This window comes from Silene latifolia, chromosome Y (genome assembly GCF_048544455.1).
Source record: "Silene latifolia isolate original U9 population chromosome Y, ASM4854445v1, whole genome shotgun sequence".
Lineage (NCBI taxonomy): Eukaryota > Viridiplantae > Streptophyta > Magnoliopsida > Caryophyllales > Caryophyllaceae > Silene > Silene latifolia.
Window position 1 is genome coordinate 415,080,525 of NC_133538.1, and position 21,576 is coordinate 415,102,100.

At 43.8% G+C, this 21,576-nt stretch overlaps 1 pseudogene; it reads left to right on the forward strand.

Annotated features, from left to right (window-relative positions):
• The window catches only part of LOC141632385 (ABC transporter A family member 2-like), a 52,752-nt pseudogene extending 33,202 nt beyond the window's left edge, over positions 1 to 19,550 (forward strand).
• Positions 19,551 to 21,576: the final 2,026 nt, after the last annotated feature.

A 21,576-nucleotide genomic window follows, 5' to 3' on the forward strand; every position in this document is an offset into this window, starting at 1 on the left:
TTATTTTGCAAATGATTATGATTAGGTTACAAAAGAGAGAGAGCTCTCTTTTGTCTATACCATTCGGCCGGCCATGGGCTACCTAGGGAAGTGGGCTTCCACTTCCTTTTAGTTTTAGCTCATGGTCTGGTTCGCAAATCGCTAAAATGTATATGACGCGGTTTTTGTTATAAATCGTCATCGGTTATCGGTTATTAAAGCATCAACTAATAATACGGATTAGTTGAAACATTAATACATGTCCGACAAAGACGATATTGTATAATTATATTCAATATACATTTAATTAAATATAAAACGCTTATATTCAATTTACGAATTAACTGCTTAATTCGCCTTAGCCATTATTATTTAATCCGTATTAAATAAAATATCTCAACATCACATTTTGACTAATTATTAGTCAAATAACTCGGACTAACTGGTTAGTCAAATTTGGCATCTACATGACTGTATTTTCATACCGTCACATCTCTCAAACGTATCCTATAGGTGTGACTTTTAGGGACCAGTTAATCACCGCCATCTGTATGACAATAACGTCAAACTTATCTAGCAAGCCAACCGTTATTGATAAACGTGGACCAACTGATTATGATACAAAAGTATACCCTTTGATCCTTTTAGAGATTTAAATGTCCTTGCACTAACTGTAAAGGACACCAGCCCCAACAAGCTCCCACTTGTCCGTACAAGTGTATGTGCAATGACGTTATCCGCACTAACTGGAGGACACAGCTCCAACAAACTCCCACTTGTCCGTACAAGTGTATGTGCGATAACCGATTCTCATATTCATTTAAAATTTCTCCCACTCAATGTAAAACAATTTGCAGATCCGGATCCGCAAAGGTCGTATTTTACAATCGATCTGTATCTAGAGTGGTTTCCCCGACTAGAGAGTAACTTAACTGATAAAACGAATACGTATTCGAGCATGGCCATGCATTTCAGTTACAGCTCCTCGAGTGGCCCTGAGAAATATCGAGTACCTGATAAAGGCTGAATATTTCCTTCAACTCGAAATCCTTCCGATCTAAGCACAGCATGAAATGACCCAGAAACAATCTACTTGGCCCCCTGTTACGGATGACCGTGAGAAAGAAACCAAAGTCACCCAAAATCTGCCTTAGTCTCAAGAGACAGTCGATAGTCAAAAGAATCGACTCTTAGGATCACCATGGAGGTCCTATCCACGACCGAGCACCGAATGTTATAAAACATTTAGGACTCCACGTTGATGTCACAATTGTGTCCTACGAGATATCCGTATAAATCGCCTCTGTGATTGGTCAGTCAACCTGTTGACTTATGGCTCGTTGAACCCACCATCAACCAACGTCACAAAATAATTACCTTGAGTTATCAGCTCACGTGGGCAATTAAGGACCAAAAATATTATGTTTGTTCAGTTCACTTTGTGGTGTTCAAATTTGTCGTACAAAACCACATGAAAAACAAAATATATAAATAATTATCAAAACGATGATGTCGTATAGAGTACAAAAGAGAATGAATCTAATCCATAAAAGAGTACTACAACTTAGGAACACGTTTAATTCCCATGGAATTAACATGCCCTTCATGCTTATCTTGTCGTAATGGTTTAGTGAGAGGATCTGCTATGTTATCCTCAGTAGCAATCTTTTCTATCACTACTTCCTTTTGCTCCACGTAATCTCGGATTAGATGAGCTTTCCGTTGTACGTGTCTAGACTTGTTGCTAGACTTTGGCTCCTTAGCTTGGAAGATGGCACCTCTATTGTCGCAATAGATGGTGATCGGGTCATTCGAACTAGGCACTACAGATAGTCCATGTAAGAATTGACGCATCCATATCGCTTCCTTTGTAGCTTCGGATGCGGCATAGTACTCGGACTCGATCGTAGAATCTGCTGTAACATTTGTTTGGAACTCTTCCAGCTGATCTGCAGCGCCATTAAGAGTAAAAACGAATCCAGGCGAGATTTCGAGTCATCACGATCCGTTTGGAAGCGGCATCTGCGTAACCCAAGGTTGCGCATAGCTTTTGTTCGCCTCCATAAGTCAATGCCCAATCTTTAGTCCTCCGTAGGTACTTAAGAATGTTCTTGACACCATCAATGTGATTCACCCGGATCTTTGTTGGAATCGACTTATCATACTCAATGCATATGCCACGGTCGGACGTGTGCATATCATGGCATACATGATTGATCCTATAGCCGAGGCATAAGGAATCCGTGTCATGCGCTCTTTCTCTTCCGGTGTCTCCGGTGCCTGAGACTTGCTCAAATGCACCCCAGGAGCCATAGGAAGAAACCCCTTCTTGGAGTTAGTCATGCTTTGAATCTCTCTAGGACTTTGTCTATGTAAGACTCTGATCGAGAGATAACATCCGTCGTGATCTATCTCGATAGATACGGATGCCTAGAATTCTTTGCGCCTCACCCAGATCTTTCATCCGGAAATGGTTTTTCAACCATACTTTCACCGAAGTTAAGAGAGGTATGTCATTCCCAATCAGGAGTATGTCATCGACATACAATATTAGGAAGACAATCTTGCTCCCACTCGACTTGATATAAAGACATGGTTCCTCGACCGATCGAGTAAATCCATTTTCTTTAATCACTTGGTCGAAGCGATGATTCCAACTCCGAGATGCTTGCTTAAGTCCATAAATGGAACGCTTAAGCTTGCACACTTTCTTAGGATGTTGTGGATCAATGAAACCTTCGGGTTGTACCATGTACAACTCTTCCTCCAAAAAGCCGTTTAAGAAGGCGGTTTTCACATCCATTTGCCAAATTTCATAGTCATGAAAAGCGGCAATCGCTAAGATAATCCGAATGGAACGCAACATGATTACGGGTGCAAAAATTTCATCGTAGTGCAAACCTGGCACTTGGGTGAAACCTTTAGCAACTAGTCGTGCTTTATAGATATCTTATTGACCTTCCACAGAATGCTTTATCTTGTAAAGCCATTTGCATTGAAGGGGACGAACCTTAGCAGGTAAGTCAACAAGATCCCATACGTTGTTCTCATACATAGAGTCCATCTCGGATTGCATGGCCTCAAGCCATAGCTTTGAGTCAGAACTAGTCATGGCACCTTTATAGGTTGCGGGTTCACTACTCTGTAAGAGTAGAACGTCATCTATGTCATGTTCCTCGACCATACCAATGTATCTGTCTGGAGGAATAGAGACTCTGCCCGACCTCCTAGGTTCCTCAGGAATATTCACCGCAGCCGGGATTGAAGGAATTGGTTCCTCCAATGGTTGCTCGGTATTTGGTTCTGGAATCTCCGACAGGTCGAAGGTTCTATCACTCTTTGCATTCTCGAGAAATTCCTTCTCTAAGAATGTCGCACTAGCCGCAACAAAAAACACGTTGTTCGGTTGGCGAATAGAAGTAATGACCAAGTGTTCCTTTAGGATAACCTATAAAGTATGTCTTGACCGATCGCGGGCCGAGCTTATCCTCGTGTCTCCACTTGACATAAGCCTCGCAGCCCCAAACCCGTATAAAGGACAAGTTAGGGACCGTTCCCTTTCATAGTTCATATGGAGTCTTGTCAACAGCGTTAGACGGACTTGATTAAGTATTAGAGCAGGTGACGAAAGAGCATAACCCCACAATGAGTCAGGCAACACGGTGTGACTCATCATGGATCGAACCATATCAAGTAGTGTTCGATTTCTCCGTTCGGACACACCATTCAATTGAGGTGTTCCAGGTGGAGTTAACTGTAGGGCAATCCCACAGTCCTTTAGGTGTTGATCAAACTCGTGAGAAAGATACTCGCCACCACGATCTGAACGTAGTGTTTTAATCTTTCTACCCAATAGGTTCTGTACCCTATTCTGGTATTCTTTGAATTTCTCAAAGGATTCACTTTTGTGTTTCATTAAGTAGACATAGCCATATCTACTTAAATCGTCCGTGAAAGTGATGAAATACCTATAGCCTTCTCGTGCGGTGATTGACATAGGTCCACATACATCCGTGTGTATGAGTCCTAATAGGTCAGCAGCGCGCATTCCAACACCTTTGAAGGAAATACGAGTCATCTTACCGATGAGACATGATTCACACGTGCCAAATGATTGAAAATCAAAGGCCGAGATAGCTCCATTTTTAATGAGCTGTTTTTCTGCGTTCTCATTAATGTGTCCCATACGGCAGTGCCATAGATATGTTTGATCTTTGTCACCAACCTTTAACTTTTTATTCATTACGTGTAATATTTCGGTGGTCCGATCTAAAACATAAATTCCGTTCATGGAGACTGCCTTGCCATAAATCATATCGTGTAATGAGAAAATGCAAGTATTATTCTCTATTACAAATGAAAAACCAAGTTTGTCAAGTGCAGAAACTGAAATAATGTTTTTCGAAAGACTAGGTACATAATAGCAGTCATATAATGACAACTCAAATCCGCTAGGAAGCTGGATCACATATGTCCCCTTTGAGATGGCGGCCACTCTTGCTCCATTCCCGACACGCAGTCCACCTCACCCTTTACGAGGGGTTCGATGTTTGGAGCCCCCGCACATGATTACACAGATGAGAACCAAAACCAGTATCAAGTACCCAAGTTCCGTAACTTGCGTGGTTAATCTCAATCATATGAATAAAAGTAGAAGAAGAAGACATACCAACAGGTTTAACACGACCTGCCTTTAAGTCCTCATGATAAACAGGACATGTACGCCTCCAATGCCCAGTCTTGTGGCAATGATGGCATTCCATGTTTTCATTCTTGCTCTTTGTCGCGCCTGATGAGGTGCTCGACTCACCAGGCCCACTCTTACCTGGACCCGACTTCTTAAACTTCGGTTTACCTACTGCTAGGTTTGCCTGAGCTTTGCCCTTACCCTTTCCCTTGTTTGTCACAACGAGAACATCCTGTTTATAGCTCCCACTGAACTTCATGTCCTTCTCGTGCATGCGAGAAGGAGTGCGATTCATGGGGACTTTTCTTCAAATCATTCATATAGTAATTCGCTCTAAATTGCGAAAAACCACCGTGGAGTGAGTGAAGCATGCGGTCAATAACAATGTTCTCGCCGATCTTACAATCAAGCGTCTCCAGCTTCTCGACATTCTCAATCATGCTTTGAGAATGTGTGGGCTAACCGCTTGGCCCTTTCGGAGTCTCGCATCAAAGAAGCGAGTGGTATGCTCATAGGTCACGATTCTCGGTGCTTTCGAGAATTCCTTGGTGAGCGTGGTGAAAATCTTGTTTGCACCTTGGGCTATGAAGCGTTTCTGCAAATTGGATTCCATTGCAAAAATGAGCACGTTTTTAATCGCACCCGCTTCCATGACGAAATCGTTATATGTAGCGATCTCGTTAGCTCGGCCGTGGGGCCTGGGTTTGACGGCATGGGCTCGGCGGTGAGCTTCCGTCGGCGGCGGCGGCATTCCGTAATCTTTGCCTCCCGATCCGCGAAGTTTGATCCATCATTCTTGATCGAGTTGATGATTCATCTAATTCATGAAGATCCGAAGCCAGGACTCACGGTCCAATGTGGCACTTGGCATTGGGTCGTTCAAGTGACCACCATATTGTTATTAGCAGTTTATGTGAACGTGATCTACATTGAAAAAGAAAGAAAAACAAAAACGAAATAAGCAACTCATCGAGGTGATTTAAGTCTATTAAAATTCATTTTAATCGTGTAGACTCATTGCACTTGTATAATTGATCTCCCTCAAGAATAATACAAGTGATCCCAAGACTCAATTTCCGTAAATTGATAAGCCAACTGTTTAGCTAGTTCTTCCGTAAAAACTCTTGGTCGATAGATTTCCGTAAATCCTATCTATAGTCCACCATAATCACAGGATCGTACGAGTGACCATAGTGTTGAGATAAAATAAGTCAATCGGTTCCAACTTACCCGACGTAGAAGGGGTCATATTATGCCTACCGACGAAGAAGGGATTCATTGGAGTTTGACCTATAAAGACCGTTCTCAATTTTTGTTTATACGAGGAAGATCCCATCAACTAAGTTTCAATTCATTTTAAGTGAACGAATAACTAGCAACTGCGTGAATGAATTAATTTAGATGATGGCTTAAATCGTGTGACATGAGAATGTCAAAGAAAACTAACTCGTGACCTCTACATGAGTCAGTTTTCATGCAATAATTAGGTGGTTTGGTTTTTAGGCGGAATATGATGCATACTATCGTTACGATAAAATAAATAAATAAATGAATGCAATACGTAAATAAAAAATTCCTAGTGTGGCCTATCCTAGTAAAAAGAACATAATACAACTTTGGAATCCACCGTTGGACCCGAAAAGCTTGTCTTGATGTTCCATCTTTGTCCATGTAGCGGGAGTGAGCATCCGGTCTCCTTCTTTAGTTTTCTCAAAATTACAATTAAAATTTACAAAATATAAACCTATTTACATTCTAAATAAAAACTGTAATTAAAAGAAATAAAAGGAGATACGAGATCTCAAAATACAACCAAGACCGTGTTCCATCATTACGGTAACACGTTCTACTAAGGCCACACTAAGTTACAACCGTTTGCAAAATAAATAAATACGTAAATAAAAGCATTCAAAACATTCAAAATAACGATAAATAAAATGCATCAACTAAAATTTAAATTTATTCGTGACATAATTCCGTAATTATGTTAAATTTATCCAAACCACCAAAGATAATTAAAATTATATGACAAAACCGCTTTAGTCAAGTTAATTTTAATCCGAGATAATCCGTTACTATAAATCGTTTTAAAGTAACTTAATTTTACGTGGGTGAACCGTTTCACTATCAAGCGAGAGCATAAAACCGTTTTATGCAATAAAAGGCCGAGAAAAAAAAAAACAAAAATTTTTTTTTTTTTTCTTCTGCACTGCTGTACGTGAACAATACCAGAAAGAAAAAATTTTTTTTTTTTTTATAAGGCTGAAATGCCGAGAGCCTCAAAAAGCCAAAAAAAAAATCAATCGGCTTAAAACGAGAGCAACAAGAGATCAAAACAAAACGGTTTGATAAAACACAATTGCAATTTTAATCTAATCCGTATAGAAATCAAACTACAATTGTTACATCTTCAACATATTGCAATAATTATCGGTTAAAATTACAACATGTGAAGAACGATTGAAAACAAGAGATCAAACGATCTAACAAAATTGTGTGGCACGCAAATCAATGCAAAAACAAGAAAAACAGGCCGTGATACATGAAAGGCCACACGGTTTTCCAAAAAAAACTGGCCGAGACAAAAAAAATTGCCACACGAAATTTTATGCAATCATTTTGATAGGTCTTTAACATATTGCGATGAATATCGATTACAAAACAATATGCAAAGATCAAAATGAAAACAAAACAAAAGATAACCATCACCGTGTATACAAGACACGGATCCCAAGGCACAAAAAAAAAAAAACGCAAATTAAAAAAAAATTGCCGAGGAAAAAAAATTTGTGCCGCAAGGATTTTAATCAAAAAATTTACCGATTCAAAATCCGTTTGATGAAAATCACATAGAAAAATTTACGTGGCCTCGCTCTGATACCACTTGAAGGGTAATATCCGTATAAAACCCACAAATTGAAGGATTATAACGCAAATTTTATACGTGATTAATAGTCATAAAACGAAAAACACAATGAAACGATAAAGATTAAGTAATAACCTCCGGTCCTAGTGCAATTCGGCAATGAGATATCAAAGTAGATCTCCTCCTAATTGTTGCACCCAAGATCGTCTGAGAAATGCCCTTGTGCTAGAAAGAATCCTCTAATTGCCTTGCAATATTGAGAGGATTGTTTTGTGAGTTTTCGTTGGATGTGAGATCCGAATTTTGAGAGGCAATTTTCTCAAAACCCTAATTATTTTGCAAATGATTATGATTAGGTTACAAAAGAGATAGAGCTCTCTTTTGTCTATACCATTCGGCCGGCCATGGGCTACCTAGGGAAGTGGGCTTCCACTTCCTTTTAGTTTTAGCTCATGGTCTGGTTCGCAAATCGCTAAAATGTATATGACGCGGTTTTGTTATAAATCGTCATCGGTTATCGGTTATTAAAGCATCAACTAATAATACGGATTAGTTGAAACATTAATACATGTCCGACAAAGACGATATTGTATAATTATATTCAATATACATTTAATTAAATATAAAACGCTTATATTCAATTTACGAATTAACTGCTTAATTCGCCTTAGCCATTATTATTTAATCCGTATTAAATAAAATATCTCAACATCACATTTTGACTAATTATTAGTCAAATAACTCAGACTAACTGGTTAGTCAAATTTGGCATCTACATGACTGTATTTTCATACCGTCACATCTCTCAAACGTATCCTATAGGTGTGACTTTTAGGGACCAGTTAATCACCGCCATCTGTATGACAATAACGTCAAACTTATCTAGCAAGCCAACCGTTATTGATAAACGTGGACCAACTGATTATGATACAAAAGTATACCCTTTGATCCTTTTAGAGATTTAAATGTCCTTGCACTAACTGTAAAGGACACCAGCCCCAACAGTGAGTACCACGGCCACACCGGTCACCTTACTGACAACTGCCGGCATCTGAAGAATGCCATCGAGGAACTGATCCGGAAGGGGAGCCTCGGCAAGTATGTTGCCAAAGGCCAAAAGACTGATGCAGGCGGTTCAGATAAGAAATCCGTCTTCGAACGGATAGGAGTAATCCATGTTGTCATCGGGGACAACGAGAACGGTGGGTCCGCTCATGGGCACAAACGGCACCTGAACGAGCTGTATCAGGCCATCAACTTTGTGCCCAACACAGCGACTCCCGCTTCCAACATCCCCGATATAACTATTGGGAAGAAGGACTACGAGGGAGTCATCGCCCCTCACAAATGACCCACTCGTAGTCCACTTGGACATAGCCAACCACCTGGTGAAGAGGTGCACGATTGACATAGGCGCCTACACAAACATTATGTACAATAATGCTTTCTCAACCTCGGTCCGAAGGTTGAAGACTTGAGCCCCCGCACCAACCCGTTGTCAGGACTTTTTCTTCGGGCCGCCTGGTACCCTTGGGTCAATCAGGCTGCCGGTGAGGTTCGGCGAGGGAAGTGCGGCCAAGAACGTTATGTCTGAGTTCGTGGTCATTGACGGCTCGTCCGCCTACAACGTTCTCATAGGCCGAGTCACCCTGAGCGAGGCCGATGCAGTAATGTCCATCCGGGCTCTGACATTGATGTATGTCTCGGACCGGGGGGAAGCGCATAAGCTCGTTTCAAAGAACGAAAAGGACGAAGTGGTAAATGTCCAAGTATCCGCCAGAGGATGCAACATGCAATCCTTCAAAGTGGCGAAGAAGTCAGAGAAGGGGAAGAGCCCATCCTTGCAACAGGAGGGCAAGCGCATGGACACCACCGTCGGCATGGTCGAAGGAGCGGAGACCGAAGAGGTAGAGATTGACCCAGGCCGCACCGTAACTATCGGTGTTAACCTGGAGCCAAAATTCGAGCCGCACTCCTAGATCTGCGAGAAAGAACAAAGACGTCTTCGCCTACTCGGCGGCCGAGATGCCGGCGTGAGCGGAGGTAATTGTTCACAAGTGAACGTACTCCCCACCGCTCGCCCTGTCAAGCAAAGGATGAGGAACTCCTCGGTAGAGAAGGATGAGGCCATAAAAGCCGAGGTAGATAAATTACTGGCGGCGGGCTTTATCATGCCTTGTACCTATCCTGAGTGGTTAGCTAATGTTGTAATGGTGAGGAAATCATCGGGGGCATGGAGGATGTGCGTGGATTTTACCAATCTTAATAAAGCATGCCCCAAAGATTGCTATCCCCTGCCTCGAATAGATAGTTTAATCGACGCGACGGCAGGTTACACTATGCTGAGCCTGCTGGACGCCTTCTCAGGGTATCATCAGGTGCTCATGGCCGAGGAAGACATGCCTAAATGCGCATTCATCACTGCTGACGGCACATACATGTACAAAATGATGCCGTTTGGTTTAAAGAACGCCGGTGCAACTTACACAAGACTGGTGGACAAAGTGTTCCAAAATCAAAAAGGGCGAAACATTGAGGCTTACGTCGACGATGCTATTGTAAAAAGCAAGTCCGACAGCGAGCACTTAGCCGATTTACACGAGACATTTTGTTCACTAAGGAAGTACAAGATGAAGCTCAACCCAATGAAATGCAACTTCGGTGTCCGGGCAGGTAAGTTCCTCGGCGTACTTGTCAGTGCCAGGGGAATTGACGCCAATCCAGACAAAGTCCAGGCGATCCTAGACCTGCCGGAGCCGAGGAATCGAAAGGAGGTCATGATGCTGACCGGGAGGATGGCGGCTCTAGCCCGTTTCATCTCTCGGTCAGCCGACAAGAGCACCCCATTCTTCAAGGTGTTGAAGGGGAATAAAGACTTCGGCTGGGGAGGAGCGAGCACGGCTTTCAAACAACCGAAAGCTCATCTTCGGACTCTCCCAACCCCCCCCGTGCCGATCTTTGGGGAAACACTATATCCGTACATAGCAGTTACCTCGGCCACGGTCAGTGCCGTGATCGTCAGAGAAGAGGACAAGCAACAGCACCCAATCTACTTTGTCAGCCATACATTGTTGCCCGCCGAGAGAAATTACCCGCTGATTGAAAAAGCAGCCTTTGCTGTCGTCGTCGCTGCAAGGAAACTGAAACCCTACTTCGACGCACATCCCGTGACGGTCCTAACCGACCAGCCGTTGGAGAAAGCATTGGAAAAATTTGAGCAATCCTGGCGAGGCTCATCAAATGGGCGAGAGCTATCCGGCTTGGCATTCGAAGACAAGCCGAGGCCCTCGATAAAGGAACAGACCGGCGCATTTCCTGGCCAAATGCACATACCAAGAAGAGCAAAACCCCGGAGTATGGGAGGTATACACCGACGGGTCCTCCACGACGAACAGCTCAGGAGCCGGCATACTTATCATCAGCCCAAACGGGGACGAGTTCGAGTACGCCTTGAAATTTACCTTCTCGGCCTCAAACAACGAATCCGAATACGAGGCGGTGATAACCGGAGTCGAGCTAGCTAGGGCCGCAGGGGCGGAGCACATCATTTTGAAAACAGATTCACTTTTGGTGGCTAATCAAATCAGAGGAGAGTACGAGACTCGAGACGACGGAATGATAAGATACAGGAAAGGGTAAAAGCCGACACCTCAAAGTTGAAATCTTTTCGGATACAATGCATTCCCAGTGTCGAGAACAACCGAGCCGCGCTCTCTCAAAACTCGCCGATTCAACCATCAAGAATGTCAGCCGAACCGTGCTGGTGGACATCAGGAATGCCAAGAGCATTACTGAGGCCGTCGGCATGGTGGGTAACATAGAGACCGAGACAACGTGGATGACTCCGATAATGAAATACAAATTGACAAGTGAACTACCGGAGGACCGCAGTCTCTCGCAGAAAATAAAGAGGATCGCAGCAAGGTACTTGGTGTTTGAGGGGGAATTGTACAGGAGGTCCGTGACGAGGCCACTCTTAAAGTGCGTCGGTCCCGACGCGGAGCTAATACTGACAGAGATACACGAAGGCATCTGCGGCCATCACATGGGGGCAAGAACACTAGCCCACAAAGCTCTCCGAGCCGGCTACTTCTGGCCCACCATGCTTGCGGATTCCAGAGCCAAGACCAAAAAATGCAAAGAATCAAATGCATGCTCCGGTGATACATGCGCCATCCCGAGACCTGCAGCCGGTACTTAATCCCCTTCCTTTCGCACAGTGGGGGATGGATCTACTAGGGCCATTTCCAATGGCATCCGGCGGAAGAAAGTTCTTGATTGTCGCCGTTGACTACTTCACCAAATGGGTTGAAGCTGTAGCAGTACCTGCAAAGACGACGGCAGCCGTAAGAAAGGTAATCTGGGAAAATGTCATAACTCGTTTTGGGTTACCCCAAGTCATGGTATTCGACCACGGCCGAGAGTTTTGGAGTGACACAATAATGAGCTGGCTGGAGGAACTCGGTATCAAATTTGCATACTCCTCCGTCTGTCACCCACAGAGCAACAGACAGGCGGAGGCGGCCAATAAAACAATCCTCAACGGTTTGAAGAAGACAGTTGAAGACCTAAAGGGAAGATGGGCCGATGAACTACCCGGCGTCTGTGGTCCCTGCGAACCACGGAAAAAGTAGCAACGGTGTACAATCGTTCCACTTAGTCTACGGGTCCGAAGCAGTCCTGCCAATTGAAGCAACGGTGCCGACATTCAGAACGGCCACCTTTAACCCGGTTGAAAATGAGGAAGGCTTAAGAACCTCCCTAGACCTGGTTGAAGAAAGCCGAGATACGGCACGCCTCAACTTGGCGGTATACCAAAACCGAATGAGAAGAGCTTACAACCGAAGAGTCCACAGAAGGGACTTGAAAGTAGGAGATCTAGTCCTAAGAAAGTCGGCCGCCACCAACAAGTGAAACATTCATGGTAAACTAATGGCCAACTGGGAGGGTCCCTACAAAGTGGTTGAAGAAATGAGGCCGGGCACATACCGGCTGACCGACATGGAGGGTGTGCCTCTGATGAGCCATTGGAACACTGACAATCTCAGGAAATACTTTGTGTAGCGGCGGAGGTGCCCAAAGACAACTGTGGGCACCCCGACGCATGTTTATATCTAATGAAGAACCATCCAAATTTTCCATCAGTGTTCATTTTCCCCATAGTCACCATCAAGAAGTAGACACCACGGAAGTCACCCCAAGAGGTACATATGCTGTCGCGTCGTAACCCCTAGTCGCCTCGGCCAACCGAAGGCCTGGCAGGGGACACAACGATCGATACGCTAACTTACGCTGTCGCGTCGTAACCCCTAGTCGCCTCGGCCAACCGAAGGCCTGGCAGGGGACACAACGATCGACACGCTAACGTGCGCTGTCGCGCCGTAACCCCTAGTCGCCTCGGTCCGCCGATGGCCTGGCAGGGGACACAACGGTCGATACGCTAACATGTTCACAACGGCGGTTGGGGAGCGCAAATCCGACGCCTCGGACAGACCGAGAGTGAAAGAGGAAGCGACCAACACGCTAACATGTTCAAGAAAAAGACGTTAAACGCAGTTGAGATACGCATTCTAGCTGCCTCGGCTAAGCCGGAGGTAAAAATGAAAAAGCGCTCAATTAATAACGCAAGAAGACAAGAAAAGACCTCGGCCAAGCCGAAGGCAAAGCAAGCAAACTTTCATTAATGATAACAGATTACAAACGAGAAGAATGCAGACGACGGCCGTCCCCATAGGGATAAGCCAAAACGCAACCTACCAAAGTTTTACAAAAACAAGGAAAAGAAAAGCAAAAGGTTACAGACATGACATTTGAAGCGCCAAAAGATGGCAGGGAGGAAAGGCTCGAGTTGGCCCCCGAACGCTAAAGCTATCCGAGACGCCGGTGAGTCGGTGACGACCGCTCGTCTTCCTACGCTGATGTCGCCCACCATCGGCGGCGCGGCGTCAACTTCGGTGGCCGGCCCCGAGGAAAAGCTTGTCATCTCCACATGCCTTGACCTTTCGGCCTCCTCTTCGGCCTCCTTCACCTTTGCATCATAGGCCGCCTTGGCCTCGGCTATCTGAGCCGCCTTCGCCGCCTCCTCCTTTTCCGCAACCGCTTTTTCCGCGGCATCGGCCATCTCATCCAGAAGCTGTTCAAATTTTTCCCACGGGAAGGAGTCTTCGAGAATGAGCCTCTTGATTGCCTCCCCGGTCGCTTCCTCGGCCCGATCCCGAATTGAGCGCACGGTCGGGAGGATCTTAGTTTGAAGCACCTCAATATCTTTCTCCCTTTGGGCAAGAACAACCCTAGTGTCCGCGAGTGCCTCCGACTGAGCCTCATACATCTCCCTCCATTCTTCCCTTTTGGCAACAACGGCGTCGTAGCCACCCTTATACCGTCCCGCTCCTCCAAAGAATCGGGCGAGGTGGCATCGGCGGCCTCAACTTTGGCCCTCTCGGCCGATGGGCGCTTCTCGGCTTCCTCCGCACGCTTCCGAACAGCTAGGAGGTCAAGCTTAGCCTTCCGGCTTGTCCCTTTGCGGCGAGAGATCAAGCTTAAGCCGTTGGATCGGTGGCCCGGCTGGGCCATGGCCCATTCTTGCTCCATAAGGTAGGAGCCGGCCGATTGAGTCCACTTCGCCGACCTCTTGGATATTCTTGTACCCTCTGCCACAAGCTCGGCGGGGAACCTTCGGAGTCGGAGTCAACGGTGACATTCCTATCACCCGCCTTCTCGTTTTCTTCTCTAATTGCCGCTCGCAAGAACGGCGGCTGCCGACGGCGGATCTACAAAAAATTTACACAGCGCATCCATGTCAACATTCATTGACACATCGAGAGTCTCACATCGGGAATGCATAACGAACCAGGCTAAGTCTCGAACCACGGTTAGGTCCGTACCGTCCGGCCCTCTTAGACGGAGGACCGGGTGAATCTTTCTTTTCCCGGCGACGGTAGGCCGGCGTGGCTCTCTTCCCTTCTTCGGAGGAGGAGGCCCCTTCGCAACGGTCACCACCTCCTCGGAGACATCGATGACCTCCACATGTCCCTTCTGGGCCGTTGGGGTCGAAGAAGGAGTTGGGATTGACGCCGTTGCCAACCTAGACGCCCTTTGGTTTCTCTTGGCACGCCTCCGAGACCCCGTGCTTGAGCCGCCGCCGGATCCGGTGCCTTCACCGCTTATCCATAAGTTCGTTGGGAGCCGATCTACGATCACGCGCGTCGGCCGAGGTGCCGCTCAACGACGTTCCCGTCCTTATCAAGCCCTAACCTCTTCAAGGTCCTCCGAGACAGATCCTGGCCAAACCGGTGCGCAAGAAACCGGACAAGAGTTACATAAAAGAAGTAAAACAAAGCTCTAAAAACAGGAGCGTAACAGAGGCAAGATGGGCCTCACACCGACCCTACTCACCCTGGTTGAGGGCCGGTATGAGGCCGACGCGGCAAAGCAACTCATCCTGAAGAATAATGCGAGTCGGGGCACCCATCCCTTCTCGATCAAACAACAGTGCATCGCCCGCTCCTCGTCCGCACCAAGAGGAACCCTACTGGCATCCATCTCGAGCTTACTCTGGGAGACCCATTTTTCACGCTCCCTCTTACTCTCGCACCGTAAGTTGACTTGGTGCTGGAAGGACCGGGGCGCGGATAGTCATCCGACACTTCGACATACACCCGCCGCCCCTTCCGGTCCTTGCAAGAAGAAAGCTTATCAACGAGAGAGGACGCCCGCTCCATCTCGCACGCTGTACCACCCCACCTTCCGGGGTCGATGCCCGAAGATGATGAAGCGGCGGAATAAGTTAATCGTAGGTACCTCCCCTTGAAAAGACAGAGCCATACGAAGCCAACTATCGTCCTAATGGCCAACGGATGCAGTTGAGCCACGGCGACGTTCATAGCTTTGATGATGGCCGTGACGTACTTATTCAAAGGAAACCGGAGCCCGTACTCCAGATGCATGATATATACGCCGATATGACCCGGAGGAGGGCAACAGACCGCCTGACCCTCCTCAGGGATAACAATTTTGTACCCCTCACCGAAGTAGAAATGACCCTCGAAAAGAGTTCCACCGAACAATCAAGCGGATTTATTGGTCCGAGGCACGGTCGGGGCGATCATGCACGCCTCGCCGTGATCCGGGATATGCGGCCTCTCTTCACCGAAAGGAATCCTTTCCTCACGTCATCATCAACATCATCATCCTCCTAACCCTCCAGAGCTTTTGGATCGACTTCGGAGACGGAGACCTAGGGCCCCCAAACCTTATCGGGATGGCGTTTAGTATCTCCTCCTCATCAAGACGCGACGGGGAGCCCCGGCGCGCAGCTTACTAGTCCGGCACCAGCAGAAGACATGTTACAACAAAACTTACGAGTTAAAAAGAGGAAATTTATTTGTTTACCTTGAAGAAAAATGCCACGCCGGAGTAATGATTAAGAAAGCTAGAGAGGAGTTTCGACAAAGAGGGCTAGAAAGAAGAAAATTTTTGAGAAAATGAAATTGGTGCCCAATTTCAGGGACTAACTGCCCTATTTATAGGAAAAAGCCCATGAAGAAGGACCAATCAGGGCACAGCCCATGAAACGTCAGCCAATCAGCAAACAGACACGTGTCAGACATGCAACCACGGAATGTCAATCGTTGCAACAGTTGAACGTCAATCAATGCAACAGTGACCAAGCGTCTTCAACACGCCCCTTCATATCTCTCTGCCTGTTCATCTTCCCCAACAAATTCCTAAGTATCCGTTTATCCGCCGGCCACATGATCAACCAAGCCAGAAAGCACCTGCCGGGGGCAATCGAAACAACCGGCACTCTCCACCCTGGTCTCGGCCAAATATCATTGCCTCTTTCCACATCGGATGTCCATTACACATCCATGTGGAGGGGGATATGGTACGGCCTAAGCGAGCCATGCCGAGGAAGAAGAAGCCGGGGCAGAAATTTTTACTTACGTAGAATATACGCTCAACATACATCGGAGCCCATACCACGGCATAGACTACGGTGGGGGCAAATTGATGGGGGCATATTCTGCACCCGCTGACCAGTCAGCATATTGAGCAAGGTCAAAGATATCCACAACAAGTCAACGGCTTAGACAGCCTAACCGACGCCACCTGTCGGCCTGTCTCTTGTGCCTCGGCGGGGACAACTAGCCAGCCGAGGCACACATCCGCGTACTCATATCCAAGACCCCTCGGCGGTGAGTCAACGGGGCCCGCCGGCCTGCCATGGGTCCCTCGGCCGAGGGGTAGATCGATCTTTTCCACCGCTAGCCACTTGGCCACTTGGCCACTACGTGACAAAAGGTGAAAGTCTATAAATACTCCTCAACTCTCATTGAGGAGGAGATCCACAATTTAACCTAAGAATCACTATTCATCCGGTAATATCTTCCTTATCTCTCTACAATATATACTTCACCAAGTAACAACAACTTATCTTTCTAAGTTTACTGACTTGAGCGTCGGAGTGAGTTCGCTCGGCCCAAAGCCGAGCCCTCAGTTTGCTCATTGTTTCAGGAGACCGCAAGGAGGAGTCAACCAAAGACGTCATTCTACAAGAACGGGTGGTAACGTATAACTGCTCTGGAATTACACCCGGAACAATCATGTTTCACAACATTGCCATTAATTCCACTTATGCGGGCTGTGACACAATTTGGATTTCCGTATAGTGATAGGCTCGCTAATGGGTACAGGATCATATGGTCCTTCTTCCCTCCAAATTTGCTGGCCAAAGCTTTAAAGATGCTCACAGATGCGACTGCAACACATCGAGATCCTGGTATATAAGCTGGAATGGTAGGACCAAATGTTCTTCAAATGACGATGATTGTATAGTTACAATGGTACGAAAACAGTCCGCTTAATCTGTTAGAAATGGACTTCATTTGTTTTCTAAATATTCCTTAAGACTCTTTCTCTTTTACGAATCATACTCTGAATACTCCCGTATTCTATAATATCAATGATGCTTAATTCTTGTATTTGTAACTGCAAAACGACATCTTTATATGGTTTGTTGCATCATTCATTCTTTGGTTTGTCTTCGCTCTTTACATGGACAACATAATCCCAAACCCGTATGGAGTGAGAAAATCCGCATTTTACTTTTTGTACCCTGGCTATTTGATTGGCAAAGTAGGGAGTAAGGTTCAAGGTACTGGTCCTTATCTACCACGTATATTTCAGTCAATGAGCTCCGCGACTCAAAATCCGTCTCGGAGAGAAAGACGGATGAGGCTTATTGAACAAAATGACAAAAATATGTCCTTTCAATCATTTGTTTACCTTTTATAATTCTTTGTGAGGAGTATTTTAATCAAAGGTAAACAGATGAACCGGACGGAGGGAGTATAGTTTAGGGTGGGAAGAGGAAGGTAGAAATTGCACGGAACTGGGTGCTTTGTAGTTGTTTTAAGCATTTGCTGAGGTTATAGTGTGAGAATCCTAATAGGGCTAGCACTTCCAATCAGGCAGTAGTTTGTACACCTATTTTTTCATTGTTCTGATGTTATATGGAAAAAAGTGGCTTTAGTTCCACATATATGTGATTTGTCCTAAGTTTAGTACTTCGATTAATACAGTTCTTGCAGAAACTCCAGGAGTGTCGTAGCATTGATGTAAAGGGTATTACTTGGATATTAATATACTTTTCTAGAGTGAAATAGAGGTAGCTTATATTGTCTTTGAGCATTAAGTTAGATAACCAGGGCCATCGACTTACTTAACTTTCTTTCCAAACAATAATAAATGTTGAGGACACTAACTTTGTTGCTTATCAATTGAACATTTTACACCGAGGTCACCTTACCACTGAAACTATGTAAGTGAATTTTGTTGGAACTAAACTAATTAATTTTATCTCTGATGCAATACTTGCCTTTCGTTTTGTGGAGAACTTTTGGATTGGTTTCTTCACGATCTTAATGGTAGTCACTGTATATAATCGTTATGGAGGCTAGTTTTAATGTGCTGGATTGTGATGAAAGATGTAAAATCGGAAACTATAATGAAGTTAATTCTCCTATATATTTCTACTCTTTTGTATTTCAGGGTGACGTTATGAACTCTCGAGCAGATGATTAATATAAAATTACCGAACATTTATAAGTTTAAGAACATGATACCAGTTAAATTGAGGTGTTTCTTTTTAATTCCTATACTCTTTGAGGTGATTCCGTGTAAATTTGATCTTTATGAAGAAAATCATAAAGAACAAAAAAAAATCCTATACTCTTTGAGGTGTTTTCTTTTTAATTCCCATACTCTTTGAGGTGTTTTCGTTTTACTTCCCATACTCCATTTTTTTTGCTTCTGGGGTTACGTGTTGAGAATAACTGTAACAAGCTTGAAATTGACGATTGATTCTTCTTACAGATATATATAAATTAGGCTTCTTGATAGTTTCTTATTTTCTTGGTCTGATCACAAATCCAACCTCCCATTTTTGTTGTTGTTGTTGATCATAAATCCCTATAGTTTTTTTTTCGCTGGCCAGCCTTTAGGATATCTGTAATTAGCAGGTGCTTGTTTTTCTGGTTAATTTACTTAACCAATCTCATCTTTCTGTATTCATTGATGTAGGGCGGCACAATGGCTGGTGGGAAGGTAATGTCCTTCAGAAGGAACCTGGTAGAATCGCCAAAAATATACCGAAACCTAATTAAGGTGCTCGTGGGTTTGACGCCAAAGGTTAGTTCCTTACATTTTGTAGCACTCATGTATTTAATCAGCTTAACAAAATATGCTTTTGTCGATGTCTGGAACTGGTGGGGGCAACAGTTTCAAGTGAGCAGTGGAGTAATGGAAAATTCTGCCTTTAGGTTGACATTGTTTATGATATTGTGTCCTTGCAGGTTATTATACTATTTTAAATTTAACTTGATAATAAATTTAACTTCTTATTTCTGTTAGGCTCCATATCTATATGCGGCCCTTTTGCTCTATGTTTTGCTATATTTTCAAGCCCATGTCTTCTTTGGAATAGCTCCCTTGACTCTTGATGTTGATAGTAGATAAATTGTATCTGAAGGCATCATAACAGCTTGTTCGGTAATCTCACGTTTTCACCTTAGTCAATCCCAAAGTTGTAACAGATCTAAAGTTTTTGGGATGGTTGAAGAGGTATAATTATGATATCAGAGTAATCATCACTTGAGTACTCCAAATCATTTAAATGTTATTTGCTATAACCTTTCTAATTCCTTTTTTTTTATGTGCAAAGGTTGGTCAGTATCAACGACTTAGGGAGCCTACAAGGTGAATATCTGATCTTTTTGGATTTGACTGTCAAGGCCTTATGCACAGTTACATAACCTGCGCCATGTCTCTTCTTCAAGTTCCTCTTTATATATATATATATATATATATATATATATATATATATATATATATAATCCTTCCCACTCATTTGTTTGTCTTTTCAAGGATTTTAACGATTAAATAAAAGACCGGGATAGATTAAGTATATATTTACTGATGACTGATGAAAAGACAGTGGCAGAACCAGTATATATATTTATCCAACCCTTACACTTGTTTCTCCTAGGTAGGTATCATCTAAATGTAACTTTTGGTTTATGTTGCCAATTATTTACCGTGTTTGTTATTAACTGTATTGATATCTGGTTTTTAAGGCTTTTTGCAAGTTGGCCTTTGAAAATGACCGGGTGGGACAGTGATAATCGTGTTGGTTTTAAGGGGTTGTTGGTTAGAATTCAAAATCGATCCTCTCCATTTCTTTCTCTCATTTCCTCTCCATTTCCTCTCTTAAACTCATTTAATAATATTTTTCCCACCAAATCTCATTATTCCTTTATTTTTACCCATTAATTTTGAGCCGTTCGATGATGCCAGAATACGATCTGGACCACGGAAAGGAAATGGCCTCTCCATTTCTTTTTAGGAAATGGAGAGAAACCCTCTTTGTTATAATTTGCCATTGTGACATCACAAGATATTTACCTTTTGTTTATGTTTACTGTGCAAACAATACATAGTAAGGTCTAAAAACTTGATCAATCAAATTAGTAGTAATGGGTTGAGTGTCTTTACTACTAAAATTAGCGGCAACAACGATCAATTTATCCATCAAAAGGGGAACAATTGCTATTTCGCAGTTCCTTTCTTGACATTATTGCAACTTTACAGGTGTCTAAAATGTGTAATATTCATTTTAGAGCCTCATATGAGGAGAAGGTATTTTTTTTCTTTCACTTTGTTGGTCTTTAAGTTTTTTTGAATGTTCATACGGTTATAGTTAATCTCTCTATTTTAATTAAACATTGCAAAAGCTGACATACAATATTTTTTGAGTGAGATTTATGACCATCTAATTTAAAATTATAATTACAAGCATTATAAAGGCGAACAACATAGTGAACTGAAATTTAGACCGTTTCACTTCATACTTGGGGGAAAGGCCACAAGGTAATGAGACTTAATTCATTCTTTATCTTAACTATCGAACAAGCAGAAGAGAATTTGATCGGTTAATTTAATAAAAACCAAAATACACTTAATTACTTAAATGACATTAAAGATCAGACGGGGGAGGTTTCATCCAAATTCAGTACAAGATATCTATGTTGTCATTAGTTAGAAGGCGTAGCGCCTGAATGTAAAAAAATATTCATGTTTTTTCCCTTTCACTTATAGTGATTCAACCATTCCTCCAAGATTCCGACTTTTAAACAAAAAGTATCGTCTGTACACTTTTCAAAAAATTGGCATAATCTTTGATGATTTTATATTTTTATATATTCTACTTTATTTTGATGGAATTCTAACTACTCGACAAGAGAGTTGGTTGAACTTGCTAATACAAGAGAGTTGGATGGACTTGCTAATAGAAAGCTTGATTTGCCTAATGGTTGAACTACTCCAATGTCAGGTGAGATGGAGATAGAGCCTGAGCCTGTGTCCAGAGCCAATGCTCTCATCTCGGATAGAGCCTTTCGTACCTATAATCTCTTTTCTTTGTCAGCTTTTATTTCACAAGCCATGTCTTCATCTCACGTTATTTAAACTCAAAACTATCTTGCTT